Raw genomic sequence first — 21,788 nt, 5'->3', positions numbered from 1 at the left:
AGCTGGATGAACCAGTTAACAGCCTAAATATGTAACAATGCAGACACAGAGGGCTAATAACTGCATAAAGTGTATGAGAACATGAGGCGAGGAACCCGATTATGGTTTAAGCTTTTTGAATGGTCAACATAGGGATAGCTAGGTTAATGCGTTGAGGTGCTAGGCCAGTCTGAACAAATGCATTTTTAGGGCACGCTTAAAACTGTGGGGTTTGGGGATTAATCGTATTAACCTGGGTAGTGCATTCAACAGAATTGACGAAGCACGTGAAAAGTCTTCTGATTATTGAGGATGCTAACCTCATGTCATTAACAGAATGGAGGGCATGGTTAGGGTGGTAGACTGAGACCAGGGAGGAGATGTAGGGTGGTGCTGAGCCATGGAGTGCTTTGTGGATGAGGGTAATAGTTTTGTACTGGATTCTAGTGTGGATGGGTAACCAGTGTAATGACTGGCACAAGGTAGAGGCATCGGTATAACGATTGGTGAGGAATATGATCCTGGCTGCAGCATTCAGGACAGATTGGAGCAGGGAGAGTTTGGTAAGAGGGAGGCTGATTAGTAGAGAGTTACAAAAGTCCAGACGAGAATAAATAAGTAAAACAGAAAGAGCTTTTGCAGAGTCGAAAGTAAGAAAAGGGCGAATTCTAGAAATGTTTTTGAGATGCGGATAAGAAGAGCAGCGCCAGTGATCGTATGTGGGGGGTGAATGAAAGCTCAGAATCAAGTATGACCCCAAGGCAGTGGGATGTTGCTTGGGAGTAATGGTGGAACCACACACGGAGATGGCAATGTAAGGCAAAGGTAAGTTAGTGGAGGGAGACAACACGAAGAGTTCAGTTTTTGACAGGTTCAGTTTCAGATAGAGGGAGGACATGATGTTAGAGACAGCAGTAAGACAATCACTGGTGTTTTCTAAAAAGGCAGTTGTGATATCAGGAAAAGAAGTATATAATTGGGTATCATCAGCATAGAGATGGTACTGGAAACCAAATCTACTGATTGTTTGTCCAATAGGGGCAGTATACAAAGAGAAGAGAAGGGGACCTAGGACTGATCCTTGAGGAAGGGGAAGGTGAGAGGAGAAGGAACCAGCAAAAGATATAGTGAAGGAGTGGTCAGGGAGATAGGTGGAGAACCAAGAAAGAACAGTGTCCTTGAGGCCGATGGAGTGGAGCATAGTGAGGAGGAGCTGATGATCCACAGTATTGAATGCTGCGGAGAGATCCAACAGAATTAGCATGGAGTAGTGACCATTAGATTTAGCTGTTTAGCTGTTAGTAAATCATTAGAGACTTTAGTAAGGGCAGTTTCAGTACAGTGTAAAGAGCGGAAACCAAATTGTAGAAGGTTGAGAAGAGAGTTATCTGAGAGATAGCAGATAAGACGGGAGTGGACCAGGCGTTCGAGGAGTTTAGAGATGAAGGGAAGATTAGAGACAGGTCTGTAATTAGCGGCACAGTTTTGAAAGCAGCATTGTCTACACTACTGGGATATGGCAGATAAAGGAAATAATCACTAGCTGCCACCATATTCCAGAGGAGGCAATTGGTTAAAATCCCTTAAATGATTGCAAAAGTCATGCAGCAAAGATAGCAATGGTTCAATTTGCACAGTAAGATGCTTACAAAACACTGGAGTTTTCCATGCCTGTACTCCAAGACACACAACTTTACTGAACTAAAAGCATAAGAAAAATGGACAATAACATGTTCAGACTAAATAAATGTAAATGAGTTACAGAAGATTTTTGTGAGTCTGTTCTGTGGAGTGCTGAAACAAAGCTGGAACTTTTCGGACCTATGAATCAGTGTATATTTTGAGGTGGAATGAAGCATGCTCTAAAAATAGCACAATGCCTACAGTGAAGCATGGTGCTGGCTCATTGATGCCTACAGTAAAGCATGATGATACCTCAATGATGTCTATAGTGAGGCACGGCAGTGGTGCTCTGGGGCTGCTTTGTATCCTATGGCATGGGAAACTTGCAGCAAGTGAAGAACAATATGAATTTAATAAAGTTTCAGGAAATCCTAAGAGAAAATGTCAGGCCTTTTGTAAGGAAGCTGATGATAGTGTGTCATTGGACCTTTCAAAATGTCAATAATCCCAAGCATTGAATAAATAAAACTTGGCACTCAACTCAAGTTGAGTGACAAGTTTTATTTATTCACTACTTTATTGGCTTGGGACGCTACTTGAGCACCAACACAGCTTTGCCACGATATACTTTCTAATTTCCAATAATCCCAAGCATAACTGAAAGACCACCAATTATTGGCTTCAAAAGAGGTCTTAGGAGATTCTAGAGTGACCATCATGGGTGCCTGACTTGAACACTATAGAAAATCATTAGTGGAATTTGAAAAAGGCAGTTGCAGTCCAGAATATTAATGAACTGCAGGCCGTTGTCTATTAGGAATGAGCTAAAATCCATCAACAAGCCTGCCAGAAGGTAATGTCTGGCTATACATCACGTTTGCAGCACATCATAACAGCTAGAGGGTGCTCAGTAGGTACTATTGACACTTATTATGAAAAGGTTGAATATTTCAAAACTGCAATAGTCCTAAAAAATGACCTTTTTTACTGAATTTTGAAATAAAAACATTTCTTATATTAGCTATGTTAAGCTATATAAAAATTATTCTTGTATGTGTCACTGTTTTATTGCAAACATGGTTTAATAATTTTGATTTTAACTGTAGATGTCCTATACCTGATATTACCTACCTCCATATTCTAGATGAAGTATGGTTTGTATACAGAGTTTATGTAATGACCTCCACAGAGTAACTACACTGCTTGTTATGCTGCTCTACAGCTTCATACAAGAAATTTAAAGTAGCATTAGAAAAGTTGTAAAATCTAGAATAACAAAATAAAAAAATAAAAAAATGTTTTGGCCCTTAAAGTTAAAATTGCAGGTATTTCACGGGGTTAACCATTTCTTTAGGAAAGACATATCTCTTATGTTATATTATGTATTATGTTTTATTATGTATTATGTCACGTATATCTGAAATAACATTGTTTTAAATTGTGTTGCTTTTTAAACATTTAAAAACAGTGAATGTAAATGTGTGTGGTATGTATATATCTAAGTACAGGTCCTTCTCAAAAAATTAGCATATAGTGTTAAATTTCATTATTTACCATAATGTAATGATTACAATTAAACTTTCATATATTATAGATTCATTATCCACCAACTGAAATTTGTCAGGTCTTTTATTGTTTTAATACTGATGATTTTGGCATACAACTCCTGATAACCCAAAAAACCTGTCTCAATAAATTAGCATATTTCACCCATCCAATCAAATAAAAGTGTTTTTTAATAACAAACAAAAAAACGAACAAATAATAATGTTCAGTTATGCACTCAATACTTGGTCGGGAATCCTTTGGCAGAAATGACTACTTCAATGCGGCGTGGCATGGAGGCAATCAGCCTGTGACACTGCTGAGATGTTATGGAGGCCCAGGATGCTTCAATAGCGGCCTTAAGCTCATCCAGAGTGTTGGCTCTTGCGTCTCTCAACTTTCTCTTCACAATATCCCACAGATTCTCTATGGGGTTCAGGTCAGGAGAGTTGGCAGGCCAATTGAGCACAGTAATACCATGGTCAGTAAACCATTTACCAGTGGTTTTGGCACTGTGAGCAGGTGCCGGGTCGTGCTGAAAAATGAAATCTTCATCTCCATAAAGCATTTCAGCCGATGGAAGCATGAAGTGCTCCAAAATCTCCTGATAGCTAGCTGCATTGACCCTGCCCTTGATGAAACACAGTGGACCAACACCAGCAGCTGACATGGCACCCCACACCATCACTGACTATGGGTACTTGACACTGGACTTCAGGCATTTTGGCATTTCCTTCTCCCCAGTCTTCCTCCAGACTCTGGCACCTTGATTTCCGAATGACATGCAAAATTTGCTTTCATCAGAAAAAAGTACTTGGGACCACTTAGCAACAGTCCAGTGCTGCTTCTCTGTAGCTCAAAAGTGGCTTTACCTGGGGAATGCGGCACCTGTAGCCCATTTCCTGCACACGCCTGTGCACGGTGGCTCTGGATGTTTCCACACCAGACTCAGTCCACTGCTTCCTCAGGTTCCCCAAGGTCTGGAATCGGTCCTTCTCCACAATCTTCCTCAGGGTCCGGTCTCCTCTTCTCGTTGTACAGCGTTTTCTGCCACATTGTTTCCTTCCAACAGACTTACCATTGAGGTGCCTTGATACAGCACTCTGGGAACAGCCTATTTGTTGAGAAATTTCTTTCTGGGTCTTACCCTCTTGCTTGAGGGTGTCAATGATGGCCTTCTTGACATCTGTCAGGTCGCTAGTCTTACCCATGATGGGGGTTTTGAGTAATGAACCAGGCAGGGAGTTTATGAAAGCCTCAGGTATCTTTTGCATGTGTTTAGAGTTAATTAGTTGATTCAGAAGATTAGGGCAATAGGTCGTTTAGAGAACCTTTTCTTGATATGCTAATTTATTGAGACAGGTTTTTTGGGTTATCAGGAGTTGCATGCCAAAATCATCAGTATTAAAACAATAAAAGACCTGACAAATTTCAGTTGGTGGATAATGAATCTATAATATATGAAAGTTTAATTGTAATCATTACATTATGGTAAATAATGAAATTTAACACTATATGCTAATTTTTTGAGAAGGACCTGTAGATAAAACAAGTGAGAAGAGGCACACAGCTAAAGCTGCTTTCACACATCATTTTTAGCCGTCAGGCACAAAACGGGAAATTTTTTAAAAAACGGATCTGTTGCAAATTGTGAAAAACTGATGCGACGAATCTGTTTTTTTGCTGGATCCGACTTTTTTTTTTAAACCCAAGGGATAGCGTTTGGACTTCCTGTACTGGGGGAAGAGAGAGAGAGAGAGACCAGAATAGAAAACTCATGATTTGAATGGAAAATGCATGATTTGTTTTTTTAAAAAAAGGATTCGGTTGCCGGATTCCATCATTTCACCACGCGTTTCATATGTTTTTCGCCAGATCCGTCGCTGTCATTTTTTTCACCGGATAGAGAAAACGTTCCTATGTCTGTTTTCGAGGGATCATGCAAAAAGCGGATGAAACTTGAGGCCATCCATCGCAATCCAGCGCTAATACAAGTCCATGAGAAAGAAAAGGATCCAGTGGCAACTTTTGCCAGATCTGGTTTTTTCAAAATTCGCCGGATTGTGCCTGACGGCAAAAACCTGATGTGTGAAAGCAGCCTAATGCCTGAGAGAGTGGCTGCAAGTGAACCTCGCCTTCTGCTTGTCAAAGACGATAAAGAAAGTGAAAGCAGAATTAATGGCATTAGTAGGAAATCAAGAGTGAAGTGCATGTCTCCTCGGGGGGACGAGATCGGAGGAGACACCACGTCAGGTGGTATCAGTGGCGCAATTAGTAATTATAAAAGGCCCAGGAAAGTCAAGAAGGGACTTGGCGCCTGTAGAAGGACGGACATGCAGTACAGTGACCTGGCTAATAGCCACCATTGCAAGAAACCAGATTCCAGTAAAGGAGTAGACAGAAAAGATTCGGATAAAGGAGTCGAGAGACCAGAGAACAGATCCAAGTACAGACCCGAGTACTAATACTTTATTACCCAATGGTTAGCACTGCAGCCTTGCAGTGCTATAGTCCTGGGATCAAATCCCAACAAGGACAACATCTGCAACCAGTTTGCATGTTCTCCCAGTGATTGCCTGGGTTTCCTCCAAGTACTCCGGTTTCCTCCCACATTCCAGACACATACTAATAGTGAATCCAGATTTTGAGCCCCATCGGGGACAGTGATAAAGATGTGTGCAAAAGCTGAAAAGTGCTGCAGAATATGTTTGTGCTGTATAAATAAAGAGATTATTATTATATTATTACCTTATTTCACTTACTGAGCTCCCAAGCACTATGTTTCAATGTTGTTGCATTGACCAGTTCAAACTCCTTTAGATGCTCCTTTTATTTGCTGCTGGTAAGATCTGTACACTATAGTAAAGCAGTCTGTGTTTGGGGTTTACCCTGTCTTGAGTAAGTGGTTAGGGAGCACAGCAGCTCAGACAGGGAAAGTCCCCTATACAGACTGTAAATAGTGAATTGAGCAGAAAATACTTTCTTGATTAGCAAAAGCTACTAACAGGTACAGTCTAAAAGTGTGAATATGCACCCATACATTGCACTTATACCAATAAATACATAAGAGATAGGACCATCTTGATTGGCTAAACCTTGTCATAATTGCATGGCTTTATGCTTTTTTGATTAAAATATTATCAACCAAGTGCCCTATGTTATTTACATTACTATTGCTATTTATTTTTGTTCTGTAGTCTATTTGCTTACTTTGTTTTTATCCTTGTTTTTTTATTAATGGCCACAGTGTGAATGTGGTCTTACACATTTCATTTACACCAACTGCAGGTGCTTCTCACCAAATTAGAATATCATCAAAAAGTCAATTTATTTCATTTCTTCAATACAAAAAAGTGAAACTCATATATTATATAGTCATTACAGGCATGAGTGATCTATTTAAAGTGTTTATTTGTGTTCATGTTGGTGATTATGGCTTACAGGCAATGAAAAGCCAAAAGTCATTATCTCAGTAAATTAGAATACTTTATAACACCAGCTTGAAAAATTATTTTAAAATCCGAAATGTTGGCCTACTGAAATGTATGTTCAGTAAATGCACTCAATACTTGGTCGGGGCTCCTTTTGCATCAATTACTACATCAATGAGGAGTGACATTGAGGCAATCAGCCTGTGGCACTGCTGAGGTGTTATGGAAGCCCAGGCTGCTTTGATAGCAGCCTTCAGCTCTTCTGTTGGGTCTGGTGTCTTTCATCTTCCTCTTGACCATACCCCATAGATTATCTATGTGGTTAAGGTCAGTTGAGCATGTGCTGGAGAATGAAATTTCCATCTCCAAAACCCTTGTGGGCAGAGGGAAGCATGAAGTCTTCTAAAATTTCCTGGTAGACTGCTTTACAGACTTTGATCTTGATAAAACACAGTGGACCTACACCAGCAGATGGCATGGCTCCTCAAAGCATTACTGTTTGTGGAAACTTCACACTAGACCTCAAGCAGCTTGGATTGTGGCCTCTCCACTCTTCCTCCAGACTCTGGGACTTTGATTTCCAAATGAAATGCAAAATTTACTTTAATCTGAAAGCAACAGTCCAGTTCTTTTTCTCCTTGGCCCAGGTAAGGCACTTCTGGAGTTGTCGGTTGGTCATGAGTTGCTTGACATAAGGAATATGACACTTGTAACCCATGTCTTGGATATGTCTGTGTATGGTGGCTCTTGAAGCAATGACTCCAGCAGCAGTCCACTCCTTGTGAATATCCCCCAAATTTTTGAATGGCCTTTTCTTAACAATCCCTTCAAGGCTGTGGTTACCCCAGTTTCTTGTGCACCTTTTTCTGCCACAGTTTTTCCTTCACACAACGTTTCATTAATTTGCTTGGATACAGCACTCTGTGAACAGCCAGCTTCTTTAGCAATGATCTTTTGTGGCTTACCCTCCTTGTGGAGTGTGTCAATGACTGCCTTATAGACATCTGTCAAGTCATCAGTCTTCCCCATGATTGTGGAGCCTACTGAAACAGACTAAGGGACCTTTTTAAACACTTAGGAAGCCTTTACAAGCGTTTTTTGCTATTATAATTTACTGAGATAATGACTTTTGGGTTTTCATTGGCTGTAAGCAGTAATAATCAACATTAACAGAAATAAACACTTGAAATAGATCAGTCTGTTTGTGATGACTATATAATATTTGAGATTCACTTTTTGTATTCAAGAACTGAAATAAATTAACTTTTTGATGATTTTCTAATTTACGGAGAAGCACCTGTATATGTTCCAGCTCATTTCTTTGTTTTGTTTTAGTTTTCTTGTACGTATAGTGGTATGACTTCACCTTCTTTGACTGTGTATTTAGCTTATAGAACTTTCCATGGGCAGGTGGAAGCTGGCTGGCAGATAGAGAAGTCATAAATTAAAGAACCATCCTGAGAAGGCTTTTATGATTTTTTATTAAAATAGTGTCAACTAAGTACCTTGTGTTATTTACATGAATTATTACTATTTATTTCCTTAACCGCAGGTTATTTGCTCACTTTGTTTCCATCCACAGTCTAAAAGTGTGCGGATTTTTTCATCCTTGATAATCTGAGCCATATCAATTCTATTTTCTTTTCATCTCTGATAGCTGAAAACTGTATTTTGTTAGAAAGTTATAAATTGAACATGACTAGACCAATGACTCAAATTATTGGGTAGAAACTGAATTTGTAGATTTCAATGAATACCTTTAATGAAAACCTTGAAGTATGTTCAAATGAATGGGCTCCAAAAATATAATTGATTTTTTTTTTTTGCTTGAAAATACAAAGGATTTAGGAATTGGGAGTATGATTTTCTAGAGCACAATATGATTTGAGAGGAGACAGTTGCTCAATGGATTATCATTTTGCCAGAATGAATTGCAGACATCGCATCAGATTAGGGAAGGTCTTCCTTTGTGATTTCTTAAAAAAGAAAGTAGTCATAAGGTGGTACTAAAAATATATGTTAGTAGTAGTTTGAAAAATGAACAGGCTCGATTGTGTGAAGGGCTTTTTTGTAGCTTGTAGGAACCTCTGGAGGAATTATACAGCATGATTAGGTAACAGTTAATAATATATGTACTTTATCTCTCTTTTCAGTATGCAGGCACTAAGTAATAATCAATTGCATTTATATTCATTTAATTCAAATGGACAAGGGATTACTCATCATAGAGGTAGTCCATGCAACTGCATGGGACACTTGGATTCAGGACCATGTCCCAGATAGTCCCATACTAAATGTTATGAAGTGGCAAGGACCCGTGAATCTATATATATAATCGTCTAATGTCCACTTCCGTCTGTTTGTCTGTCACGGAAATCCCGCATCGCTAATTGGTCATGGCCGGCTGGGCGTGACCAATCAGCGACAGGCACAGTCTGGCCGCGAATTGGCCCCTCCCTACTCCCCTCCAGTCATTGCCCCTCCATACTCCCCTTCAGTTAGCGCCCACATAGTGTTTTAGCAGTCCGTTAACGCTGCCATTAACCCTGTTACTGGGCGTATCACCACTAGCGATGTGCCGTCATTCTGTGACAGACCCGGAAACGCTGCCTGCAGCATTTCCGGGTCCGTCACCGCTTTTGACAAGTGTGACCAACTTTTTACTATTAATGCTGCTTATGCAGCATCAATAGTAAAAACATATAATGTAAAAAATTATTTAAAAAAAATCGTGATATTCTCACCTTCCGGCATCCCCGGCTGCTTTTCCCGCTCCTTGCGATGCTCTCGTCCCAGTAATGCTTAGCGGTAATGACCCCAGATGACGTAGCGGTCTTGCGAGACTGCTACATCATCACAGGTTATTGCCGCAAATCATCACTGGGAACGGACCTGGTGGGAGCATCGCTAAAGGCCTGGGCTGGATCAGGGGGCCGCCAAAAGGTGAGTATATAACTATTTTTTAATACAAAAAAAGAAAAGCGACTAAAAAAGTCGCAGCCAGCTCACCAACCAGACCATCAAACGCGGAGCACGGAAGCCCGTCCTGATCAAGACGTCCAGCAGCAGCACTTCAAACAGTGTAGACACTCCAGCTCCAGCAAGATGGGTAAAAAGTTACGAATTTTATTAATATAAAATGGCAATAAAAACAGGAAAACATTTTTTGATGTTAAATGGGGGTCTGTCTTATAATACCAGTGTCCGTCTTACAAATCATATGTCCCTCATCCTGGTATCTATATAACCCCCATCCTTGTGCTGGCACAAGCACCCCTGTGCAGCTGTCAGGCACATGCCCCCTGTGCTGCTGGAAGACACATGCCCCCCTGTGGTGCTGGAAGACACATGCCCCCTTGTGCTGCTGGAAAACACATGCCACCCTGTGCTGCTGGAAGACACATGCCCCCCTGTTCTGCTGGAAGACACATGCCCCCCTGTTTTGCTGGAAGACACAATGGGGGTAATGTGCCTGCCAGCAGCATCTCCCGCCTGATGAGGGCATGCACAAGCATTTTAGTAGACTGACGGTTGAGGAAAGGACGGATTCTGGAGATATTTTTGAGCTGTAGGTGACAGGAGGTGGAAAGAGCTTGGATGTGCAGTTTGAAGGACAGGGCAGAGTCAAGGGTTACTCCGAGGCAGCGGACTTCCGGTATGGGGGAAAGCTTGATGTCGTTAATTGCAATGGATAGGTCAGGTAAGGAAGATCTATGAGATGGAGGAAAGATGATGAGTTCAGATTTGTCCACATTGAGTTTACTACTGCAACATCATCTTCTGCAGCCTCCCTACTAACACCTTTGCACCTCTCCAGTCCATCCTTAACTCTACTACCTGACTAATTTATCTCTCTCCTCGCTACTTCTCCGCTTCCCCCTCTGCAAATCTATTCACTGGCTCCCATTCCCTCAGTGTATCCAGTTCAAATTATTAATACTAACCTACAAAGCCATCCATAACCTGCCTCCTCCATATATCTCTGAACTAATCTCTCGATATCTACCCTCAAGTAATCTCCGATCCTCCCAAGACCTCCTTCTCTCCACCACACTTATTCGCTCCTCACCCAACCGCCTCCAAGACTTCTCCCGAATATCCCCCATCCTCTGGAATTCTTTGCCCCAACACGTCCCAATGTCAACCACATTCGGATCCTTCAGACGGAACCTGAAAACTCATCTCTTCAGGAAAGCCTACAGCCTGCACTGACCCCACTGCCTCCTCACCACTACCGAAGCTACCGCCTCACAAACACCGGAGCTCCTGCAACCCTCAACCTATTGTCTTCTTCCCCACCATCCTGTAGAATGTAAGCCCGCAAGGGCAGGGTCCTTGCCCCTCGGTATCAGTCTGTCATTGTTAGTTTGCTTACTGTAAGTGATATCTGTAATTTGTACGTAACCTCTTCTCATGTACAGCACCATGGAATCAATGGTGCTATATAAATAAATAATAATAATAATAATGACACTGTATTGTTTCTGGTACAGTACCTGAGAAAATAACTTTTTATTTATATGCAAACAGGGAGGCTTCAGTGCTGAATATTGACTGAATGATGCCATAGTAAGCATGGCCACACTCCCTGTCTCCTTCCTTTGACACTGCTCACTACAATACACCTACAAGTGCAGCGAGGCTTGTTCATTCTTGGCTGGGACTTCCAGATGCAACCAGATCTCAAAGGTCACTGCGTGTCACACAATATGATGTCATGTAAACAATGATTTCTGAGACCTGGTATCATCCAAAAGCCAAGAGTTAAAGAACATGCCCACTAGAAAGAAGAGACTATGTGGACTGGATGGTCGTAAGTGAGTACAGCTTCTTGCCATCCAATCCTCTTCTTTGCACCATCGTATCTTTGATCTGCCATTCTAGGTGGTGACTTCTGGCCGCAACGAAGAATCTGAGGATATTGCGAGTCACACATCCTTGAAGTCATGATATTCGACATACAATGATCTCCAAGGTCTGGCCATGACAGGGAAAAGAAGAGGCTGATAGAAAGAACTTAAATAAAACAAAGAGATTATTTGGGAAGAATGAGCCTGTGTACTTATCACTGGATCAGATGATCTACGAGTCTGAAAGAGAAACATTACATTAGGGTGAAATAAATCTTTGTACTGTGCTAGCTAGTAGATAGAAAAAATATGAAAAATGGAATTGTCAGTGGTAGATTCTCTTAATGGCTAACTGCAAAGGTGGTAACAAATAGCAAGCTTTCGAGAATACTCAGGTCTCTTCATCAGCCATAGTTCAACACAAAATCTGTAGAGTGACATATTTATACTCAACAGGACACAGGGACTTGATTATGACATTGAAATGCTAGAAAAGATAATCTAATTCCCAACGGACTAGCGATATCTTTAATGAGGTATTTCACATCTGTTTGTGGGTGTAAAATTTGGTCAGATTTTATTACATTTGAAAATGTAAGTCAATGAAGGCAAGAATTTAGCTGATCTCCTTGTGCCCCAAAATTATTGTGTGCATCACCATTTTAGGCTTCATTTATCTGCTCAAATAAAATGGTGATGTTTGGAACTCAGAAATCCAGAAACATGACCTGTGTAGGAGGAGCCAATGTTTATGTATAACATGATGGACATTCAGCATCAAAATAATGGTAAATGAGAACAAACACCAGAGTCTTTCTCTGTTCAAGAGTTGAGAAGGGTACCCTTGATCTAATCTAGTCTGATGGATTGTTGGTCTATATCTGTTGCTATTGATTTGATGAAATTGTGAGCATCTTTAGTTGTAATGGGGTGACAGGTCCAGTAATGTATTAGACCATTTTTGACTATAGGTTTGGAATATAGGTCAGTGCTCAAAGAACTTAGTCTGATTTTTTTCAATGATGTGTCTAGAAGGCATATCTCCTTATCATGGCAGTTAGAAGTCAAACTGTAGTCCTGAACTTAACTTATTGAAAAAAGAAAGATGTGTATTAATTAGTGTTGAGCATTCCGATACTGCAAGTATCGGGTATCGGCCGATATTTGCTGTATCGGAATTCCGATACCGAGTTCCGATATTTTTGTGATATCGGAATCGGAGAGTGCGGTGCGTATGGTTCCAAGGGTCTGGAGGAGAGGAAACTCTCCTTCAGGCCCTGGGATCCATATTAATGTAAAAAATAAAGAATAAAAATAAAAAATATGGCTATACTCACCCCTCCGGCGGACCCTGGCTGTCACCGCTGCAAGCGTCCGCCTCCATTCCTGAGAATGCAGAGAGTGAAGGACCTTCGATGACGTTGCGGTCAGGTGAGCGGTCACGTGAGCGGTCAGGTGACCGCGACGTCATCAAAGGTCCTTCATTCTCTGCAATTCTCAGGAACGGAGGCGGACACTTGCAGCGGTGACAGCCAGGGTTCTTCAGAGGGGTGAGTATAGCCATATTTTTTATTTTTATTCTTTATTTTTTACATTAATATGGATCCCAGGGCCTGAATGAGAGTTTTCTCTCCTTCAGACCCTGGGAACCATCCAGGATACATTCCGATATTTGTGTCCCATTGACTTGTATTGGTATCGGGTATCGGTATCGGCGATATTTTGCCTGTATCGGCCGATACCAACCGATACCGATACTTTCAAATATCGGAAGGTATCGCTCAACACTAGTATTAATCATTGGATCTATTCCAAATATAGAAAATGTGTTTGAGAGTCATGAACATGGTAAAATCACCCATAAAACAAAAAATACAAAAAATATTTACCCCCCAGAAGGTGGTTTGCACGCTACTGACCAGGCCAATATTTACAATTCTGACCACTGTCAATTTATCAGATAATAAATCTGGAACACTTCAAATAATCCTGATGATTCTGAGACTGTTTCTTTCATGACATATTGTAACATAGTAACATAGTAACATAGTAAGGCCGAAAAAAGACATTTGTCCATCCAGTTCAGCCTATATTCCATCATAATAAATCCCCAGGTCTACGTCCTTCTACAGAACCTAATTGTATGATACAATATTGTTCTGCTCCAGGAAGACATCCAGGCCTCTCTTGAACCCCTCGACTGAGTTCGCCATCACCACCTCCTCAGGCAAGCAATTCCAGATTCTCACTGCCCTAACAGTAAAGAATCCTCTTCTATGTTGGTGGAAAAACCTTCTCTCCTCCAGACGCAAAGAATGCCCCCTTGTGCCCGTCACCTTCCTTGGTATAAACAGATCCTCAGCGAGATATTTGTATTGTCCCCTTATATACTTATACATGGTTATTAGATCGCCCCTCAGTCGTCTTTTTTCTAGACTAAATAATACTAATTTCGCTAATCTATCTGGGTATTGTAGTTCTCCCATCCCCTTTATTAATTTTGTTGCCCTCCTTTGTACTCTCTCTAGTTCCATTAAATCCTTCCTGAGCACCGGTGCCCAAAACTGGACACAGTACTCCATGTGCGGTCTAACTAGGGATTTGTACAGAGGCAGTTTAATGCTCTCATCATGTGTATCCAGACCTCTTTTAATGCACCCCATGATCCTGTTTGCCTTGGCAGCTGCTGCCTGGCACTGGCTGCTCCAGGTAAGTTTATCATTAACTAGGATCCCCAAGTCCTTCTCCCTGTCAAATTTACCCAGTGGTTTCCCGTTCAGTGTGTAATGGTGACATTGATTCCTTCTTCCCATGTGTATAACCTTACATTTATCATTGTTAAACCTCATCTGCCACCTTTCAGCCCAAGTTTCCAACTTATCCAGATCCATCTGTAGCAGAATACTATCTTCTCTTGTATTAACTGCTTTACATAGTTTTGTATCATCTGCAAATATCGATATTTTACTGTGTAAACCTTCTACCAGATCATTAATGAATATGTTGAAGAGAACAGGTCCCAATACTGACCCCTGCGGTACCCCACTGGTCACAGCGACCCAGTTAGAGACTATACCATTTATAACCACCCTCTGCTTTCTATCACTAAGCCAGTTACTAACCCATTTACACACAATTTCCCCCAGACCAAGCATTCTCATTTTGTGTACCAACCTCTTGTGCGGCACGGTATCAAACGCTTTGGAAAAATCGAGATATACCACGTCCAATGACTCACCGTGGTCCAGCCTATAGCTTAGCTCTTCATAAAAACTGATTAGATTGGTTTGACAGGAGCGATTTCTCATAAACCCATGCTGATATGGAGTTAAACAGTTATTCTCATTGAGATAATCCAGAATAACATCCCTCAGAAACCCTTCAAATATTTTACCAACAATAGAGGTTAGACTTACTGGCCTGTACTTCATGATAGTGGCAAAATTTCTTTGATATGACTTGCATTTATTTGTGAAAAGAACGGAAATTTGGCAAAAATTTTGAACATTTTGTAATTTTCCAAATTTGAATTTTCATGCTCATAAATCACAGAGATATGTCACACACACAAAATAGTTAATAAGTAACATTTCCCACATGTCTACTTTACACCACTAGTGTTTTTGACTTGCACTATATGTATTTGCAATAGCACGTTTGCACTTTTTTCATATACGAATAGGAATTTTAATTGGTATTAATAAAGGTTAAATTTTATTAGCCCAGATTGCTCACAAGCATTTAAAAAATTTTTTTGGGTATACAGAGCTTCTGTTTATTTTGATTTCTACTTTACACTAGCATAATTTTGGAACCAATTTTTTTTTTTTTGTTAGGAAGTTATAAGGGTTAAAAGTTAACCAGCAATTTCTCATTTTTAAGACAAAATTTAAAAAACATTTTTTTAGGGACCACATCACATTTGAAGTCACTTTGAGGGGTCTACATGATAGAAGATACCCAAAGGTGACACCATTCTAAAAACTGCACCCTTCAAGGTGTTCAAAACCACATTCAAGAAGTTTATTAACCCTTCACAGGAATTTTTGGAATGTGGAAAAAAATTTACATTTAACTTTTTTTCACCAAAATTTTACTTCAGATCCAAATTTTTTTATTTTGACAAGGGCAACAGGAAAATATGTACCCTAAAATTTGCTGCGTAACTTCTCCTGAGCATGCAGATGCTCGATATGATTACAGTGATACCTCATTTATATATTATGTTTTGGCGCATTTACACAATAAAATAATTTTTGTAGAAAAAATAATTATTTTTACATTGCTTTACTCTGAGAGCTATAACTTTTTTTATTTTTCCGCTGATGGAGCTGTGTCACAGCTTGTTTTTTGCGGGACACAATGACATTTTTAGCGATATCATGTTTAATTATATCCATCTTTTTGATCGCATTTATTCCACTTTTTGTTTGGCGATATGATGATAAAGCATTGTTTTAGCCTTGTTTTTAATTTTTTTATGGTATTCACTAAAGGGGTTAACTAGTGGGACAGTTTTATAGGTCGGGTCGTTGTGGACCAAATACAGTATGTGTGCTTTTATTGTTTACATTTTTTATACAAATATTTATGTATAGATACAATATCTTTAGATATTTTTATTATTATTGTTGATTTTTTTAAATATTTTTACAATTATTTAAAAACTTTTTTTTACTTTTTCCAACTATGGGACTATCATTTTTTGTAGGCTGACTGCTTTGTACAGCATGAGGATGCAGCAGCATCCCCATGCTGTACAAACTGTAAGCTCTTCACTGAACAGAAAGGTTGCTGATCATGCACTGCACATGATCAGCAACTTTCCTAGCTCTGGTGACCCAGATGTCGTCATGACATGCATGGCAACTTAGTAAAGCTATAACATTTAGGCTGATGTGGCAAAGCTGTATGCATATGTCCTTGTTACAATGGCATAATCAAGGTGCCTGTATGGGGGTGATGAGAAGGGGACCACAATCAAATTCCACCACTCTAAAAGCTGGTGTATAGTTTTGGAATCAGTACTTTGATGTGACTAAGCACTACCTTACATGATCTGCAATAGAAAGCATCAGAGAGAACTCATACAGAAGAAAACTATGACGGTTGCTAGCCTGCACAATTTTTATTTTGAGTACAGGAATAGATAAAATATTATTGGCATAAAAAGTGTTACATTATACTGTTATCATCAATTTGATAGAAAGCTAAATGACTATTGATGATCACAGAACAGATAACATTATTACTGTTTAAACATTTAGTGAGTCTGATATCAAACAAACACAACAGAATGTGGATTATAATAACTGTATGGATCAATAATTCATACAATAATTTAGAAGCACAATTAATAGACATTTTGATTGTCACCCTCAATGCTTAGACTATTTTTTCATGCAATTAAAATGCAATTATATTCCATGAGTTGTGTTATGATAACCTTGCAAATTACAGGAAGGAGTTTGTTTCATTGTCTTCATTCGATAGTCTCTAGCCATATTTATTAAGACTGGCGTTTCATGCCCTAGTCTAAAAAAAAGATCATTAAAATAAATTGTGAAAAAAATATTAATTTGACACATTTTGGACTGTCCTAAATAAAAAAAATCTATAGGGATTTTTACGAACATTTTTTGTGGTTTTGGGGGGTGTTGCCAGTGCTTTTCTGGGGAAAGGGATCAAATGTGTCCGTTACATACGTAGGTAAGTATCAAGATGTCCAAATAACACTACACATTCAATAAGCTAAACTATATTTGAGTAAATCTGGGGAATAGTGGGCATATTACAAACATCATTACTTTTGGTGCCCCTTTCAATACTGTCTGCTGATAGACCATGGGTGAACCTCTTAGATAAGCACAGACCATCAGGTGGTCATACATTTGGTGTAGCTCAGCGCAATCACTTAGGTCCTCTAATATACAAGTAACAGAATGTTTTTTGCTATTATGCAGACTTTACAATATGAATCATTGCACTAAAAGACGATTCTCATCCAGCAGTGGACAAAAGTGGATCGTCAGAGAGGACTCTAAAGATTTCCAGGGGGTAAAGGGGTAGCATGCCAAACAACAAGGTGTGCCATAACTGTAAGGACCCACAATATATATACGCAGGACAATTTTTTTTTCAAATCCAATCAAAAACAATTGTTGAATAATCTCTTTAGACTTGCATTCATAGACTTAATAAAATAAACAAATTCACAAGCTTTGGGAGTACAGGGTGGACCATTTATATAGATACACCTGGGTGGGCCATTTATAAAGTGGCCCAAAATGGCCGACTTCAAAATGGCCACCATGGTCACCACCCATCTTGAAAAGTTTTCCCTTCCCATATACTATTGTGCCGCAAACAGGAAGTTGATATCACCAACCATTCCCATTTTATTTAGGTGTATCCATATACATGGCCCAAACAGGGTTATCCTTACAAATGGCCCACCCTGTAGAAATAAGTGAGTCTTTTAAAATTCAAACTCACTGATTTTGCCAAAAATGTCAGGAAAAATATTTATTTGCGGTGCACAAATTTGGGTAAATCTCAAAACTGAAAAGCTTATCATAAGAGCTTACACACTACACGAGAGAGGAGTCTGCTGACCATAAAAGCTTACATTCTATAGGAGACAATTATGGAAACAGGAACACATGAGCTACTTGCACAGTGAACACGTGTTAGGGCTAGCGGAACGCACCAAATAATAAGACAGATAGAGTATGGTGCGTTCGCAGCCCGGGGTCCACCGTGCAGAGATGGAACCTGCTGCCAAGTAATGACGGACTATATGGCGGTACTCATAAGTATACACACGTGGGTTAAACTTCACCCAGCGTGAAAGAAGCGATCCTGTTGAGTCACAGGATCGCGGTACCGCACATAGAGCGCGAGCAAGTAGTCAGCGAACTCAACCCCAACTAGGATTGAAGTCCGATTAGACCCTTGCTGGCACAACACCGCAACTGGGTGTGTAAAGAAGCCAAACAACAATATTAAGGCACAAGAGTGCATGCGGTGCCGCACTGACGAACGCCACTAACCACCCAGGCTTGGGTAAGGAAAGCACAGAGGAAGTGCACGGCGCCGTACTGGCGGTCACAGCAACTGGACGCTGTAATGTGTGATTCGTGCTGTAGGATAAGTCGGGCGCTAGATAGCAACCATACACCTTCCGCGAACAGACATTCAATAGGGAAGGGGTATCCAAGGACGACTTGCACTCACAACAAACACACGTATGCAAATGTACACTAGCGCATGGCCGTGCGGTCATGCGCAGTTTATATAGTTGCAGCACAGGAAGTGGCCACAGAAACTTTGCCCTTCCAAGACCTGCCAAGAGGACCAATGGAATGTGCTGCAGAGCCTGAGCACATGACCCTCGATCTCCAATGGGAGATCTTGCCCTGGGCATGCTCAGTGTGTGCAGACAAGGACTTAGTCCCAGAGAAGTCCGCTCGCTGCTGACCAGCACTGACTTTAATGGCAGAAGCTGAAGAAGCAGCAGTAACTCTCTGTACATAGTGAGACTGAGCAAGACGCTGGGACCGACGTCCTTGCTGAGCAGACTCCACTGCGGCTGGATAAGAATGGGAGACTGCAGCGGAGATGGCTCGAGATTCCCCCTGTGCAGAAGTGGGAACTCGAGACCTAACATTACCCCCCCTCCTAGGGCCCCCCCTCCTTGGGCCTCGCTACGCTCGAAGGCAGCAATGAGCTGTGGGGCCCGAATGTTTTCAGCAGGCTCCCATGACCTGTCCTCTGGGCCATAACCCTTCCAATCCACCAGATAGAACTTTTTGCCGCGTACCACCTTGCACCCCAAAATATCGTTCACCTCGTAATCGTCCGTAGACGAACCCGATGTCTCGGCAGATGACTCGGAAAACCGGGACATGTATACGAGTTTCAAGAGGGACACATGAAAGGTGTCGGTGATACCCAAGCGTGGAGGAAGGGCCAAATGGTAGACCACAGGATTAACCCGTTCGAGAACCTTGAAGGGACCCAAGTAGCGAGGAGCAAACTTAGTGGACTCAACTCGCAGCCTGATGTTACGGGCGGAGAGCCACACCAAGTCGCCAGGAGCAAAGGTCGGAGCGGGGTGCCGATGAACATCGGCGGAGGACCTCATTCTCTCCTTGGAGGCCCGAATGGCATCCTGCGTGCGGTCCCAAATGTCCCGTGCCTCCACAGCCCAGTCTGCCACCCTGGAGTCAGCAGAAGACACAGGCATGGGTACAGGAACACGCGGATGCTGGCCGTAATATAGGAGGAATGGAGTCTGACCGGTGGAGTCGGCTACGGCATTGTTAAGTGCAAACTCTGCCCATGGTAGCAAGGATGCCCAGTCATCCTGCCTGGCAGAAACAAAATGTCGTAAATATGTGACCAAGGTCTGGTTGGCCCTCTCTACCAACCCATTCATCTCGGGATGATATGCCGAAGAGAGATTCAACTCAATACTGAGTAGACGACAAAGCTCTCTCCAGAATCGAGACGCAAACTGGGGACCTCGGTCACTAACAATTTTGTCTGGCATACCGTGTAGGCGAAAGATATGCTTGACGAACAAGACAGCCAACGCCCGTGCAGAAGGTAGCTGTGGAAGAGGCACCAAGTGCACCATTTTGGAAAAATGGTCGGTGATCACCCAGATAATGGTGCAGTTACGAGACTTGGGTAAGCCCACCACAAAGTCCATCCCGACCATCTCCCAGGGCCTGTCCGCCACCGGCAGAGGATAAAGCAAACCAGCTGGCCGTTGCCGAGGAGTCTTGTTCTTGGCGCAAGAGACACACGCCCGAACATACTCTGCGACATCACGAGCCATATGCGGCCACCAGTATGTCCTCGCCAGTAACTCTGATGTCCTTTTGGTACCAAAATGTCCACCCACCCTGGACGAGTGTGCCCAAGAGAGAACCTCCGGTCGCAAACTGGATGGTACAAAAGTCTTGCCTGGAGGCACAGACACTAGCGAAACCGGGGCCACAGTTCTCAAGCTCTCGGTGGGGACAATAAGCCGAGGCTCCTCCTCCTCCTCCGCAGATGACACAACGGAGCGAGAGAGAGCGTCGGCCCGAATGTTCTTCTCCCCAGAAAGAAAATGGAGGGTGAAATGAAACCGGGAGAAGAATAAGGACCATCTGGCCTGGCGAGAATTCAACCGCTGGGCTGTCTGCAGGTACACCAAATTTTTATGGTCTGTGAAGACTTGGAAGGGAAAACGTGCTCCCTCCAAGAGATGTCTCCACTCCGAGAAAGCCAACTTCATGGCTAGCAACTCCCTGTCCCCGATGGAATAATTCCTCTCTGCTGGTGAGAAGGTCTTGGAGAAAAAGAAGCAAGGATGCTTCCGACCTTGAGCATCCTTTTGGAAGAGGACGGCTCCAGCACCAACAGAAGAGGCATCCACCTCCATGATAAATGGCTTATCAACATCGGGGCGATATAGGATGGGAGCGCTAGCAAAGTGTGACTTTATAGAGTTAAAGGCCTTGGAGACCTCCTCAGACCACAATTTGGGATTCGCCCCCTTCTTGGTGAGGGCAACCAAGGGATCTACCAAAGTTGAGAAGTGCGGAATGAACTAGCGATAATAATTAATGAACCCCATAAAGCGCTGCACCGCTTTAAGAGAATGGGGTTCCTGCCAGTCCATCACAGCCTGTAGTTTGGCAGGATCCATAGCCAATCCCTGGGCAGAGATGATGTAGCCTAGGAAAGGTAAGGACTCCTGCTCAAACATACACTTCTCCAACTTGGCATAGAGGGAGTTTGCCCGTAGGAGGTCGAAGACTTTGCAAACATCTCTCCGGTGGGAGTCAATATCTGGGGAGTAGATGAGAATATCATCCAGATAGACTACGACCGAGGTGGAAAGCATATCCCGGAAGATATCGTTCACAAAGTCTTGGAAAATGGCTGGGGCATTACAGAGCCCGAAGGGCATCACCAGATATTCATAGTGCCCATCCCTGGTGTTAAAAGCCGTCTTCCATTCGTCCCCCTCACGGATGCGAATCAGGTTGTAAGCACCCCGCAGATCTAGTTTAGTAAATACCCTTGCTCCCCGAAGCCTATCGAAGAGCTCAGATATCAAGGGCAAAGGATACTTATTTTTAACTGTGATGGCATTAAGACCCCTGTAGTCTATGCATGGACGCAATTCCCCATTCTTCTTCTGCACGAAGAAGAACCCTGCCCCAGCAGGTGACACTGACTTCCTAATGAATCCTCTTGCCAGATTTTCCTGGATGTACTGTGACATTGCCTCTGTCTCCGGGAGAGATAGCGGATAGACTCGACCCCGGGGAGGCTCAGCACCAGGCAAGAGATCAATAGG

This window comes from Ranitomeya imitator, chromosome 5, assembly GCF_032444005.1.
Source record: "Ranitomeya imitator isolate aRanImi1 chromosome 5, aRanImi1.pri, whole genome shotgun sequence".
NCBI classification, from domain to species: domain Eukaryota; kingdom Metazoa; phylum Chordata; class Amphibia; order Anura; family Dendrobatidae; genus Ranitomeya; species Ranitomeya imitator.
This window is presented reverse-complemented; position numbering follows the sequence as displayed.